This window comes from Hibiscus syriacus, unplaced genomic scaffold (assembly GCF_006381635.1).
Source record: "Hibiscus syriacus cultivar Baekdansim isolate YM2019G1 unplaced genomic scaffold, ASM638163v2 tig00109925_pilon, whole genome shotgun sequence".
NCBI classification, from domain to species: domain Eukaryota; kingdom Viridiplantae; phylum Streptophyta; class Magnoliopsida; order Malvales; family Malvaceae; genus Hibiscus; species Hibiscus syriacus.
The window spans coordinates 395,403-409,228 of record NW_024062531.1 but is presented as its reverse complement, the minus strand read 5'-3'; positions in this window follow the sequence as shown (position 1 = coordinate 409,228).

Below are 13,826 nucleotides of genomic sequence, written 5' to 3'. Positions count from 1 at the left end.
GATAGAATTTTAGGATTCAAACTCCTAAAAATAGGATAAAATTTTGCTAGGATTCAAACTCCTAAAAATAGGATAGAGTTATACTATTATTTAAATTCCTAAAGATAGGATCCACAAGCACTATAAATAGCCATTGTAACTCACCATTGTAAGACACGATTTACACACAAAACACAGAGGAAAGCACGGAAAATACAAAGGCAAAGTTGTTGTAAACGATTCGAAAAGGAAATAAAAGGTAGCATCTTTTTTTACATTGGTTCGTTCATTTCTCGCATGTGCACGTTATTTTTCTTGAGATTTGGTTCGAATAACCCAAAACGTGGGTTGCGCCGATGACTAAAAAGGGGTGGGATTTCGAAGTTTCGAACCTAGATCCACCCCGAGGCGTGTTCATTTTTTTTAAAATATTAATTCTCCCCCCTAAATCATTTTTTTCCTACTTTATTATTCTTGTTATATATGCATATTACTTTCTATTAATTTTATTATATATGTATATATGTTTTTTTATTAGTGTTATATATATATATTTATATATTTCCTATTTGCATGTATATATACGTATATTACTTTTGATTTCTTTTTTTTATTATTATTTTACTTATATATATATATGCTTTTACGTTTTTATATTTTACTCATTTATTTATCTATTTTTATATTTATCCTATATTTTATGTTTTATATTCTTTTACTTGTTTTATTTATTTATTTGCATTATCATTTTATTTTTATTTAGTTGTTTGTTGTGCATATATTAGTGTTATTGTTTTTTATTTTATATATTCTATTCATTTTATATTTACTTTATTTCTTACTTAATCTCCTTATTTTATTTGTTTTACTTTATTTATCATTTATTCATCTCTTCTAACCCATATTTTGACTTTTAAAGGGTATATTTGTAAATCCGTCAAAGGTAAGTAATTTTGGATCATTATTTTATCTTTTAATTTAACTTGTTATTTTTCTTAATTAAGACAACTGGAAATTACGTAGTACCGAAAGGGCGGTTCAAGGGTGCTAATCCTTCCTTGACCGTAACCGACTCCCGAGCCCGACATATTTCTGGTAAGACGCAGATCAGGTAAGAAATAGGGTATCCGATCAACCCATTTATCTTTAAATAAATGATCGGTGGCGACTCCAATCCACATTTTTCAAGTCGAAGCCCAATTCCGGGGCCCAACCGAAAGACGGTTGCGACAGCTTGACGGCTCCACTGGGAACACAGGTAAGTGAGTCAGGCTAAGGTAATTTCCAGTTGTCTTTTTTAACGAAAAGGGTAAGTTTAAATTTTAAGGTAATATTTCGATCCTTTTTATTCACTTTTTGATTATATTTTCGAGTAAATAGTTGGACTAATCGTTTTCTCATGATTTCAGCCTTCAAAGTTTTTTTTCATCTAAGGCTCTATACCCGAGCTCCAAACCCTATTTTAAGTGGGGGTGAAAGCGACGCCTTCGTGTGAATTTATTCACCGTGCGGGCCTAGCAAGTAGCCTTCGGGATTCATATACCTTATGTCTTCGTGTGAATTTATTCACCGTGCGGGCATAAGGGAATGTGTCCTCTCGAGTTTAACTTAGTCCATACAAGCCTGTGATGGGTTTAGGACTAAGGGTCTGGCAAGCCCAAGGGGGCACCGGCAAGGAGAACTCGGGTACCGTTTTTTTAGAACCTAAACCGGGAGATGATTGAGAATTAGAGCCCACCCCAAAACCTCATTCCAAACCTTAGGCTGCTTTGATTTTATTTCCTGCCTTACTTTATGTTCAAAGCATGCGAACTAGACAAATATGCGATTAGGATTTATTTGAGATTAGCATGCGTGATAGAGATCATGTCCGGGTAGGAATAATAAGCATGTGGGGTAGATATCATGTGGGGTAGGATTTTTCATTTTCATGATCGTTTTTATTATTTTTCACCTCACTAACTCTTTTCATCTTTCTTTCCTTTTCTTTTATTTTCATCACTTGCATCATTTAAAGAGGTATTGATCCACTAAAACGTGTTTGTTAAAACTCGAATAATCTGAATCCATGAACAAAGGTGTTGTAATACAAGAGATGAAAATACAAAGGATAGTCTAAAAGGCGACTATGTGTCACATTCAATCCAGAAGACGTGGTGCCCACAATTGAAGAGTATATCACTCTGCTGCATTATAAAGGACTCAGAATGAACCGGGTCTACATCAAGCACAATGAAAGCTTATCTTTGAAGAACTGACTGGAAGAGGTTGCAGGGGCAGGATGAAGGTTATGTATCTTGGAAGTCCCTTTGAACACGACAATGGCAAAATGATAGCTGAAATTGGAGACCATTGCTGGCGAATTCAAGAACAGATTATTGAACTTCACATAGTTCCTATCAATTAAGGGCTCCAATGACGAATTCGTTGGGAACAGGCTCAACAAAAGTAGGTGCTCGAGATGCGATCATTCGAGACTTCTTGGACCAATACGAAAAATAACTCAACATTTTCACGGTTCATCTAGAGAGGCCGGAGCGGTTCGACAGGTTATTCAACCGGTGAAAGACGAAAGCAAAAGACTAGTCAACATGTCAGAAGCTGTCAGGATATTTTTGTCTCTTAAAAGATAAAACATTTTTGTCCCCAATAAGGATTATTCATAATAACAGGCACATTTCTTGGATCAATGCCTCGAACATTTCATGCATTCTTGCATTTTTTCATCTTCATCTACATTTTTAAGCATTTTCATAAACATGAAATTTCTTCCTAGATGATTCGATGAAGTGGATTTAACCACATGGAAGCAAGATTGTAACCTTAAAGAAAAAAACTGAAAACAATACAGTAGGAGACTGATCAGCTGATTGTAGGACAAAGCCTGCCATGAAGATCTAAAGAATCTCCATATCCTAAGGGCTACGATGTTGAAGCTGTTAGCTGTTACCACATAAGAAACCCCAAACATTCCTCTAAAAACTGTAAGACATTTGTCGAAGGGGGCATGGCATATACCATTTGCACTTAGAGGATTGTTTTGTTTGAACACGTCTTTGATCTTTCATGTTTACTTAATCTTTTAAAGGATTGAATTTATGCTACTTTCTAAAGTGGAGCAATTGAACAAATTTTAATCTTTAGTTCTTCGAATATTAAATGAATTAAGGATTCTTTTAATTCTTCAAGAATTATAGATTTTTGACATATGACAAGATTAGACCTTTCTTACCCTATCTCAAACCCCAAAATAAAATACCTCGATTTTTTTTACCCAAAATAACTCATGACCATTACCAAAAAACCAAAATTTGACATTACCTCCCTTTGAAATTCTTGAACATTGCATTTATCTTTTTGATACACATGTACCTTTCTTTGAGTCAATAAGATCACACCATTGTCCTTTTAGACTCAAAATTAACCTTTTCTTACCATTAAAACCCAAGGCATTGAGTTGTTCATTTGAATATGAGCATTCTTCTAAAGACACAACTTGGGGCATCTCGCGGGGAGCCTGAACATTGAGACATGTTGGGAGCAAGGAGCAACAAAAAACAATTCATTCGAAGTAATCCTATCATGCATTAATTACACTGTTTTCATGTGAATAGAATTAATCCTGCAAATCTATCCCCCTGGGGATACCTCTTTTGTGAGGACTTCCATGTATGAAATGATGAACGACTTTCTTTCTTTATCCCTTCACAACAGGAGAAAAAATATATCTATTGTGTCCCCTTTTGAGCCTATAATATTTTTCTTCTGATTCAACCCTAACCAAGGATCACCCTCCACATTGGGGGGCAAGGTGGAGAAAATCTGCTCACATGAGTGAAGACATTGATTCAGATGAGATACCGAAAGGTGAACCAAATGCCAAGTGCGATGATTCAATCAGAACAAAAAGGGCAAAAAGAAAAAAGAAAATAAGCAAAAAAGGAAAAAACAAGAACAAAAAAGAAAGAACAAAAATAAAAAAAGGGGACAAAAAGCACATGCAAAATTCCCTAAAGACAAATGGTGCATCAAGCTTCAATGAGATTGATCAAGCACAATCATTCCCGAATCACTGAATCACTTCACTCGAAGATCATGGAACATCCAGATAAAATCCAGAGAAACACATATGAGTAGATCCAAATTGAGCAAGACAGGATTGAAGGCATCAGAATGAATTGATCCTTGGTTCAACACCCTGAAACACTTGTTTGGGCCTATTTATCCTTTTATTTCATAACCATGAGCCTTGGCCTACATTACGTGCCTTAAAATTCCCTTCTAATCATACATGGATTTCTAAACAGAAGAGACTATCTTCAGATTTCATCCCGCCCATCAGGATTAATCTTTGTTTGCAAAAAAACAATGTAATTAATGCATGTTAGAAAAAAATAACAAAGGGGGGTTCAAGACGTAAATCCTGAATAACGTCTTGAAACCAAAGGAGGGTTCGAGTTGAAAACCTGAAAAGGCGGCTCGAATATAAAAATTGTGCAACTGAGGCGATCACGTAAATTCCTTGATAAGGCATCGCACAATCCGAGTGTGACAACAAAGGTTGGGAGTCAGGGAACACTTCCAGCAGAGGAGCATGCAAGCTACCCCATCAATCTTTTGAGCATCCAATGTCAAACCTTTGAGCATCAAATGTCAAACCTTTGACCAAACACAATAACCTGAGACTTTTATCCTTTCCTTACTTGACTATCTCCCAAAGATAGCTTGGATCATGGCAGTTGTCAAATAGCTATAATTTATTGAAGGATTAACATTGTAATTAATTCTTTGATATCCGATGAACTCTAGTTTTATGATTCGTCTCAATTGTAAAACCGTGATAGGGGCAATATTTTTAAAACTTGAGATTAAACATTTTTTGAAACTCTTTTAATTGATATTTTCATGACTTTGAAAATAAAAGAGAAAGAAAAACATTTTTTTTTCAAACAAGACAGTCTCTCTAGAGTGGATCTTGGTAAATGACATATGACTCTCAAACACAAAGCTCATGCTTAGAATCAATGATGAAGCAAGAAATGAGGAACATTTGGGGTATCTTTGAAGATTCAATATCAAATATTGGGGCATTTTTGGATATTGAGGCATCTTTGGGGATTCAACATCCTAATGCGAATTATCAGACTTTTTTCAGGAGATAAAATATAACCAATTCATGTTACATGCATCTTATGCATACATTTTAGAGCGTCATATCTATCATTTTCTTTCCACGTACATAATTTTTACAGCTTTAGAGTCAAGTTCGACTTCAAGACGAAGGATACTCGATTCAAAAGCACCTTTACAGATTGATGTCGGTTGCTTAGCTCAGCAGCAAGAAGCTACACTTCAACCAACTCGACAGATAGAAAGATCGACATTCATTTTCAGATTCGACATTTCCAATATAAATTCTGTCTCGCTTGAGACAGTCTCATTTAATGCAGATGATTATCTCACTTGAGATTGCTTTTTTTAAAACAGACTCTGTCTCACTTGGGACTGTTTTACTCGAAAGAAGATTTATTTCACTCATGATTGTTTTTCTTAAAACAAGATTTGTCTCGCTTGAGACCGTTTTCACTATAAGAGTTTTGTCTCTCTTGAGACAGTTTCCCTTGAAACAAATTTTGTCTCTCTTGAGACAGTTTCTCTTGAAACAAATTTCGTCTATCTTGAGATAGTTTCCCTTGAAATAAATTTTGTCTCTCTTGAGACAGTTTCCCTTGAAACAAAATATTTGAATATGTTTTCTTTGAAACAAATTCCGTCTCCCTTGAGACAGTTTCTTTGGAACTAAGTTTTGTCTCTCTTGAGACAGTTTCTCTTGAAACTATTTTCGTCTATCTTGAGACAGTTTCCCTTGAAACAAAATCTTTGAATTTATTTCCCCTAAAACAAATTTTGTCTCCCTTGAGACAGTTACTCTTGAAACACAAAATCTTCAAATTTATTTCCCTTAAAACATAATTTTGTTTCCCTTGAGACCATTTCTCATGAAACAACAGATATCTTTGAGATCGTTTCCCTTGAAACGAATTCTATCTCTTTCAAGACAACTTCTTTTGAAGCATCATCTGAACCGTTACACTCAGCTCGGGCACATACTTGAGATGGTCGAGAAGCATTTCTCAAATCAAAAATAGAATGTGCACATCAGATTTGAACATTTGAAGAATTCAAGATCAGGGATCAAAATTTGAAGATTCAAGAATCAAGATTCCAGACAGGCAACTGGAGATTGAGATTTCTCTCCAGAGCCCCAAGATAACATATGTTACATATGCATTTTAGGCACACCTAAGAGCATTGCATCTATAGCATCACATATATGCATAACTTTTTCAGGTTTTAGCTAAAGTCAATTTCAACTTCGCGGCGAAGGATATTGAACTCAAAGCGACACGATTTGCTCGAGAGTGGATCACAACTTCACGACGAAGGGACCGCTGCCTGTCAATAACAAATTCTCAATTTCAGAGCCAATTTCAACTTCACAATGAAGGATATTGGACTTCAGACAACGCAAGTTCAACTTCATGACGAAGGGACCGCTGCTGCTTGTCAACAACAACTTCTCAATTTCAGAGCCAATTTCAACTTCACAACGAAGGATATTGGACTCCAGACAACGCAAGTTCAACTTCACGACGAAGGGACCGCTGCTTGTCAACAACAACTTCTCAATTTCATAGCCAATTTCAACTTCACAACGAAGGATATTGGACTTCAGACAACGCAAGTTCAACTTCACGACGAAGGGACCGCTGCTTGTCAACAACAACTTCCCAATCTCAGAGCTAATTTCAACTTCACAACGAAGGATATTGGACTCCAGACAATGCAAGTTCAACTTCACGACGAAGGGACCGCTGCTTGTCAACAACAACTTCCCAATCTAAGAGCCAATTTCAACTTCACAACGAAGGATATTGGACTCTAGACAACGCAAGTTCAACTTCACGACGAAGGGACCGCTGCTTGTCAACAAAATTTCATTCAGATTCAATTTCAACTTCACAACGAAGGATATTGGACTCGAGACAACACAAGTTCAACTTCACAACGAAGGGACGGCTGGTTGTCAACAAACAATTTCCCGGTTCCAGAACCAATTTCAACTTCACGACGGAGGATATTGGAATTGGAACAATGCTACTTACTTGGATCTCAACTTCACGACGAAGGATATCCAACTCAAAGAAGGATTATCTGCCATCAAAATTGTCGAGTTCGACTTCATTCAGCTCGATGACACATCAATCGCACTACTTTCCGGTTGCAGTCGAGGTTTTCAAGTCGAGAAGAGGACCTGGGTTAGCCGTGCCTTAGTGACAAGCAACCATTTTCAAACAGCATAGCTTAAGTCAAGAAAAAGCTATCTGTCAATGAAGATTTCTGAGTTCGATTCCGATCCAAGGTCTTTAAACCGAGAAGAAGACCGAAGGGTAACGGGAAGCCACGTGCCGATTCAAATTCCGAACTACGGCTTTAATTTCATATCATTTCAAGATGAACTCGACTTCACGATGGAGGAGTCATCCGTAACTCAATTCGACAGGGAGTTATTGAAACATCAGAGTTAATTTTCAACTCCACTGAACGAAAATTGTGTCTTTTAATCTTTGCCCTATCCCCGTTACACGACTATGGGCAAAGAGGGGCAGCTGTCAACACACATTTTTCGTCCTACTAGGATTCAAACTCCTAAAAATAGGATAGAATTTTAGGATTCAAACTCCTAAAAATAGGATAAAATTTTGCTAGGATTCAAACTCCTAAAAATAGGATAGAGTTCTACTATTATTTAAATTCCTAAAGATAGGATCCACAAGCACTATAAATAGCCATTGTAACTCACCATTGTAAGACACGATTTACACACAAAACACAGAGGAAAGCACGGAAAATACAAAGGCAAAGTTGTTGTAAACGATTCGAAAAGGAAATAAAAGGTAGCATTTTTTTTACATTGGTTCGTTCATTTCTCGCATGTGCACGTTATTTTTCTTGAGATTTGGTTCGAAAAACCCAAAACGTGGGTTGCGCCGATGACTAAAAAGGGGTGGGATTTCGAAGTTTCGAACCTAGATCCACCCCCGAGGCGTGTTCATTTTTTTTAAAATATTTAATTCTCCCCCCTAAATCATTTTTTTCCTACTTTATTATTCTTGTTATATATGCATATTACTTTCTATTAATTTTATTATATATGTATATATGTTTTTTTATTAGTGTTATTATATATATATTTATATATTTCCTATTTTGCATGTATATACGTATATTACTTTTGATTTCTTTTTATTATTATTATTATTTACTTATATATATATATATACGCTTTTACGTTTTATATATTTACTCATTTATTATCTATTTTTATATTATCCTATATTTTATGTTTTTATATTCTTTTACTTGTTTTATTTATTTATTTGCATTATCATTTTATTTTTATTTAGTTGTTTGTTGTGCATATATTAGTGTTATTGTTTTTTATTTATATATTCTATTCATTTATATTTACTTTATTTCTTACTTAATCTCCTTATTTATTTGTTTTACTTTATTTATCATTTATTCATCTCTTCTAACCCATATTTTGACTTTTAAAGGGTATATTTGTAAATCCGTCAAAGGTAAGTAATTTTGGATCATTATTTTATCTTTTAATTTAACTTGTTATTTTTCTTAATTAAGACAACTGGAAATTATGTAGTACCGAAAGGGCGGTTCAAGGATGCTAATCCTTCCTTGACCGTAACCGACTCCCGAGCCCGACATATTTCTGGTAAGACGCAGATCATGTAAGAAATAGGGTATCCGATCAACCCATTTATCTTTAAATAAATGATCGGTGGCGACTCCAATCCACATTTTTCAAGTCGAAGCCCAATTCCGGGGCCCAACCAAAAGACGGTTGCCACAAGCTTGAATGAATAATGGCCCGATTTTGGTAGAAGAAATGAGAACAAAAACGGGGCATTCACTGGTGTTCGTGGAAAGCTTTATGCCTTTTGAAGGAATCGAGATGTTTGGGCTTCGTGATTTAGCGAAGTTCAATGCTGCTTTGTTGGAAAAACAAGGTTGGAGACTTTTTACTAATTTGGCCTCGTTAGTTAACCACCTTCGACGTGCAAAGCATTTTCTGTAGGGTGATTATCTCAACTCTCGGGTTGGTAGCCAACCTTCGTACATTTGGAGAAGTATATGGAGCACTCGAGCTTTGCTAGATTCCAGTTTAAGATGGAAGGTGGGAACGGGCTCTTCCATATCCAATTGGAATGATTATTGGCTCCCAGGAAGGAGACCAACCTTGGTGACTTCTCCTCGGGTGGACGCTTTGATTAACGTCTTGGACCTCATAGATGAAAGTTCGTGAAAAAAGAAGGAAGATACGGTTGCATCGAATTTTGTCCGAGAGGAGGCCGATCAGATTTGGGGAATCCCCCTATCATTTCTCTCAAGATGATGTCAGAATTTGGAGTGTAGAGAAAATGGGACAGTACAGTGTCCGAAACGGTTACCATTTGTTTCTTCAACACAAGGGTAGTTAGCAGTTGGTTAATGGAATTTATAGCATGATATGGGCAGGGGTTTGTCAATGCAAAATTAAGATCCAAGTTCGGAGGTTTGCCTTAAACTGTATTCCTACTAAACAAAATATGTTCACTAAAAGGCTGGTTAACGACTAATTTTTCCCTACTTGTAATAATGTAGTTGAATCAACAGTCCAAGTTATACACAATTGTCGCTTGGCGACTGAAGTATGGGAGGGCTTAAATATGCAGTGGCCTGCGAGTATGAATTTAATGGATTGTTATACATGACTTGAGTGGATGTTATCGCATGTTTCTACAAGTAATCATTCTTAACTTCGAGTTACAATTTGGGCTCTGTGGTATTACCGTAATTTGCAGTATCATGAGGGTAAGAGGACAAGGGGAGTTGAAGCCATCTCCTTCATTCGCGTGCATTGTCATGAATTTTCAACAGAAAATTCTCGCCTCCATGGTCTATCATCTGCTCCGTATGAGAACTGGCATCCACCACCCATTAATATGGTGAAGGTTAACTTCGATGCGAGTTACTCACATGCACATAAAATAACACGTTCATGGGTCATAATTAAAAAAGATAAAGGATAAATAATGGTTGCATGCAGTAGATTTCAAAATCAGGTCATCTCACCATTTATTGCAAAAGCTACCGTGGCTGTCCATGAGCTCCCTTTTGCGGTGGAGTTGGGTTTTCGGGAAGTCATTGTTGAAGGAGACTCAAAGTCGATAATTTCAAAGCTTGCTTCACCAAATATTGATTTCTCGGAGGCGAGTGCTCTTATTTAGGAGGCTTGGAAAAGGGCTGAAGCGTTGGTTGCATGTCGCTTCATCTTTACTCCAAGGTTGCGAAATAAGGCGACGCAACTTCTGGCTGCCGGTGATGGTCGGGATTCTACGGACTCCTTTTGGATCGAGCAAGCTCCGAGCCATGTCGAGGAACAAGCTGATGAAGACAGGAGGTGCCTTAATCCTCCTTAGATCTGCCTCGTTCACATGATTGGTTGTGGTTCAAAGAATTCAATCTTTTTTTCTCCGCTTCTCTGCCAAATCTCCATCAACGAAAAATTTATTTTGCTCAGAGAAGTTGAAGGGCCTGCGTGCTTTCAGTTCATTGTTTTTCGTTTTCTTTATTCTTTATTTAGTTGTTATTTAAGTGGGTTTTCTTAGCTGTTTCCCACTTCGCCGTTTCATGTTTCTTGTGGATTGTTGTCTTTTCCATGTTTAATAAAGCAGGCGTTTCAGTTGACTAAAAAAAAATTAAACTCGAACTTGCAATGGTCAAAATAATTAGAAACTGCAAAAAATCTAAATTGAATTACATAATATATTGAAAATCAGAACTAAATTTATTATTTTACCAATTAAAATAATGTAAAATTAACAGAAAATATTAAAATAACAAGTAATCATTCTTAATTTTTTACTTCCGAAATTGATAGAGATAAAATTATTTTTTAAGAGTATAATTTATTCAATTTTAAAATTCAACTAAAAACCTTTTTTACCTTTCTTTAATACATGTTTGGAAAATTTATCGAGTGACATTAGTAGTAAAAGAGAGTATTAATCTCTTTAAAAGATTTGATATCAAGTAGCTACGTACACGATGTGTGTTGTCAATATTATTTTATAATCACACTAGATTATTAAAATATACAAATGTAAATTTGTATAATGATAATTGGATTTAATAGAATCTAAATCAATTAAAAATATAACTTATAAAGAGCGATTACACATCTTAATTAAAAGATTACTCGGTACATTATTATATTCGTTACAATAGTATATAACTCCTTGTTAGTATCAATTAAACTTGTATTAAAACCACAATGCAGATAGGAAGTTGAACTAACAATAAAACGTTTCTACCAATTGCTTCAAAATTCTCCAATCCCCTTGCCTATAAATACATTACCACAATTTCTTCTTCATTGCATCCAACTCCAAGCACCAATCTCTCCACAATCTTTGCCCTAAACTCATCGAGCCATGGCATTCAACCACTTCCCTTCCTTCCTTGCACTGACGTTATTGATCGTTTTATTGTCATTCGGTGCCCATACGTCCCTTGTTAAGGCACGAAATCTGCAAGAGATACCGAAATTGCCTAAGCCGGAATTACCATCTTTCCCTGAGATCCCAACAATCCCCGAGTTGCCTAAATTGCCTCCGTTGCCGGAGATTCCAACCCTGCCTAAGCCCGAATTGCCGGCCATTCCGACACTGCCCAACGACCTTCCTTTCCCTTTCTTTTCTCCACCTCACGCCACCACTAACCCTTGAATCTTCTTTTGAGTCCCTCATCTCGTTTATGCAGCTATATATATGATTCGTAGTAGTGGTTAAACTTCTTATATGAGTGGAATGAAATGGATTGATGTAGTTTATATGTTGTTTGCATGAATTTATCTTGGATCGTGCATGATACATACATGCATGCAATATCAATATATATAAATATATATGTAATGAGTGGAATATAATTAAGAAAAGAATGTTATGTGTTTCCTATATATATGAATGATGAGCGTCCTTTGGTTTAACACCATGTTTCAGCTTAAAGTTATACACATAATTTCAATTACACCTCTTTCTTAACAATGGACCACTTTCACCTCAAATATTTTGAAAAGATACTAATCAAATTAAAATTTTACATAAAAAAAAGTCTAAATTAGATGCTTATTTTTCTAGGGAAGCCAAATAAGCAATTTATCTAATTTTTGCAAGGAGCCAATGTCCCTATAACCAATAAACTTTATGTACTTGCACCCAATTCTCAAGAATAATGAACTCTCAGTTTTTCCTTAACTCATTGAATAATGGTTCTGATAGAAGCTTTGTTAGAACATCATCAATTTGATCAACAACTGAAACGTAGTTAACATTAACATATCCATCCATTATCTTTTCTCGAACGAAGCATAGGTCGAGTCCTACAAGTTTAACAACATAATTAAAGGTCTCATTATAATCAAAACTTGCTTGTTAAGAGTATCTCGTGGCCACTAATTGAGCTTTATAACGAGCTATGCTTCAATTAGAGTTACACTTGACTTTAAAAATACATTTATATCCATCAGAACTCAATCGAGTGTCAAAGAGACCAAACCCAAGGTTCCCTTGTTGAAGACTCGGGTAAAGAAAAACGAAAGAACACAAGAATTTTAACGAGGTTCAGCAATGTGCTAACGTCCTCGGTGCCTAGGCGACACTAGAAGTTTTATTCAATGTCTCATAGGTTTAGGTTATATCTCTATTTATAATAAATACTTCGCTCACTCCGCTCCATCCCCTGTCTTCTTTACCAGTATATTTATGAGTCATACCTAACAAATCTCCACCTTGGCGAATATCTTGCCTCTTAGGAAACATTCAATGTGGGTTGGGTTACCTTGTTTCTTTAACAACTCGAAACATTCAACAAGTCCAAGCAATGCTTGAACTTGTCTGTCGTAACTGGCTTGGTGAACATATCAGCGACATTCTCATCAGTATGTACCTTCTGAAACAAAATCTCTCCAGATGCAACCAACTCTCTGATCTTGTGAAACCTTACATCAATATACTTAGTTCTAGCACGATATACATGATTCTTAGCTAAGTGAATAGTGATTTGATTGTCGCAAAGCAACTGAACTCCACCTTGCTAAACACCCAATTCCTTCACTAAACCAGTAAGCTATAAAGCTTCTTTTGCAGCTTCAGCCGCTGCCATGTATTCAGTTTCAGTTGTAGATAGTGCTACCACAGATTGAACTGTAGACTTCCAACAAATAGGCCCTCCACCAAGAGTAAAGACATACCATGTCGTAGATCTTCTATTATCCAAGTCACCTGCATAGTCTGAATCCACATATCCTACAACCAAAGGATTATCCCGCTAACTACCAAAAACAATTCCATGTCCCACAATACCCTTTAAGTATCGAAAGATCCCTTAACTGCTTCCCAATGTTGCTTACCAGGTTTAGATATGTACTTACAAACTTGACTAACACATGGGCTAAATCAGGACGAGTACATACCATTGCATACATCAAGCACCCAACAACATTAGAATACGAAACCTTGCCATATCTTCAGCTTCATTATCTGTCTTAGGGCACTGTTCTGATGAGAGCTTAAAGTGATTCGCCAATGGAGTGCTAACTGGTTTTGCGCTGCTCATCACAAACCTTTCTAGCATTTTCTCAACATAACCCCATTGAGATAGCCACCGTTTCCTTAAGTCTCTGTCCCTGCAAATTTCCATTCCAAGAATTTTCTTTGCAGCAC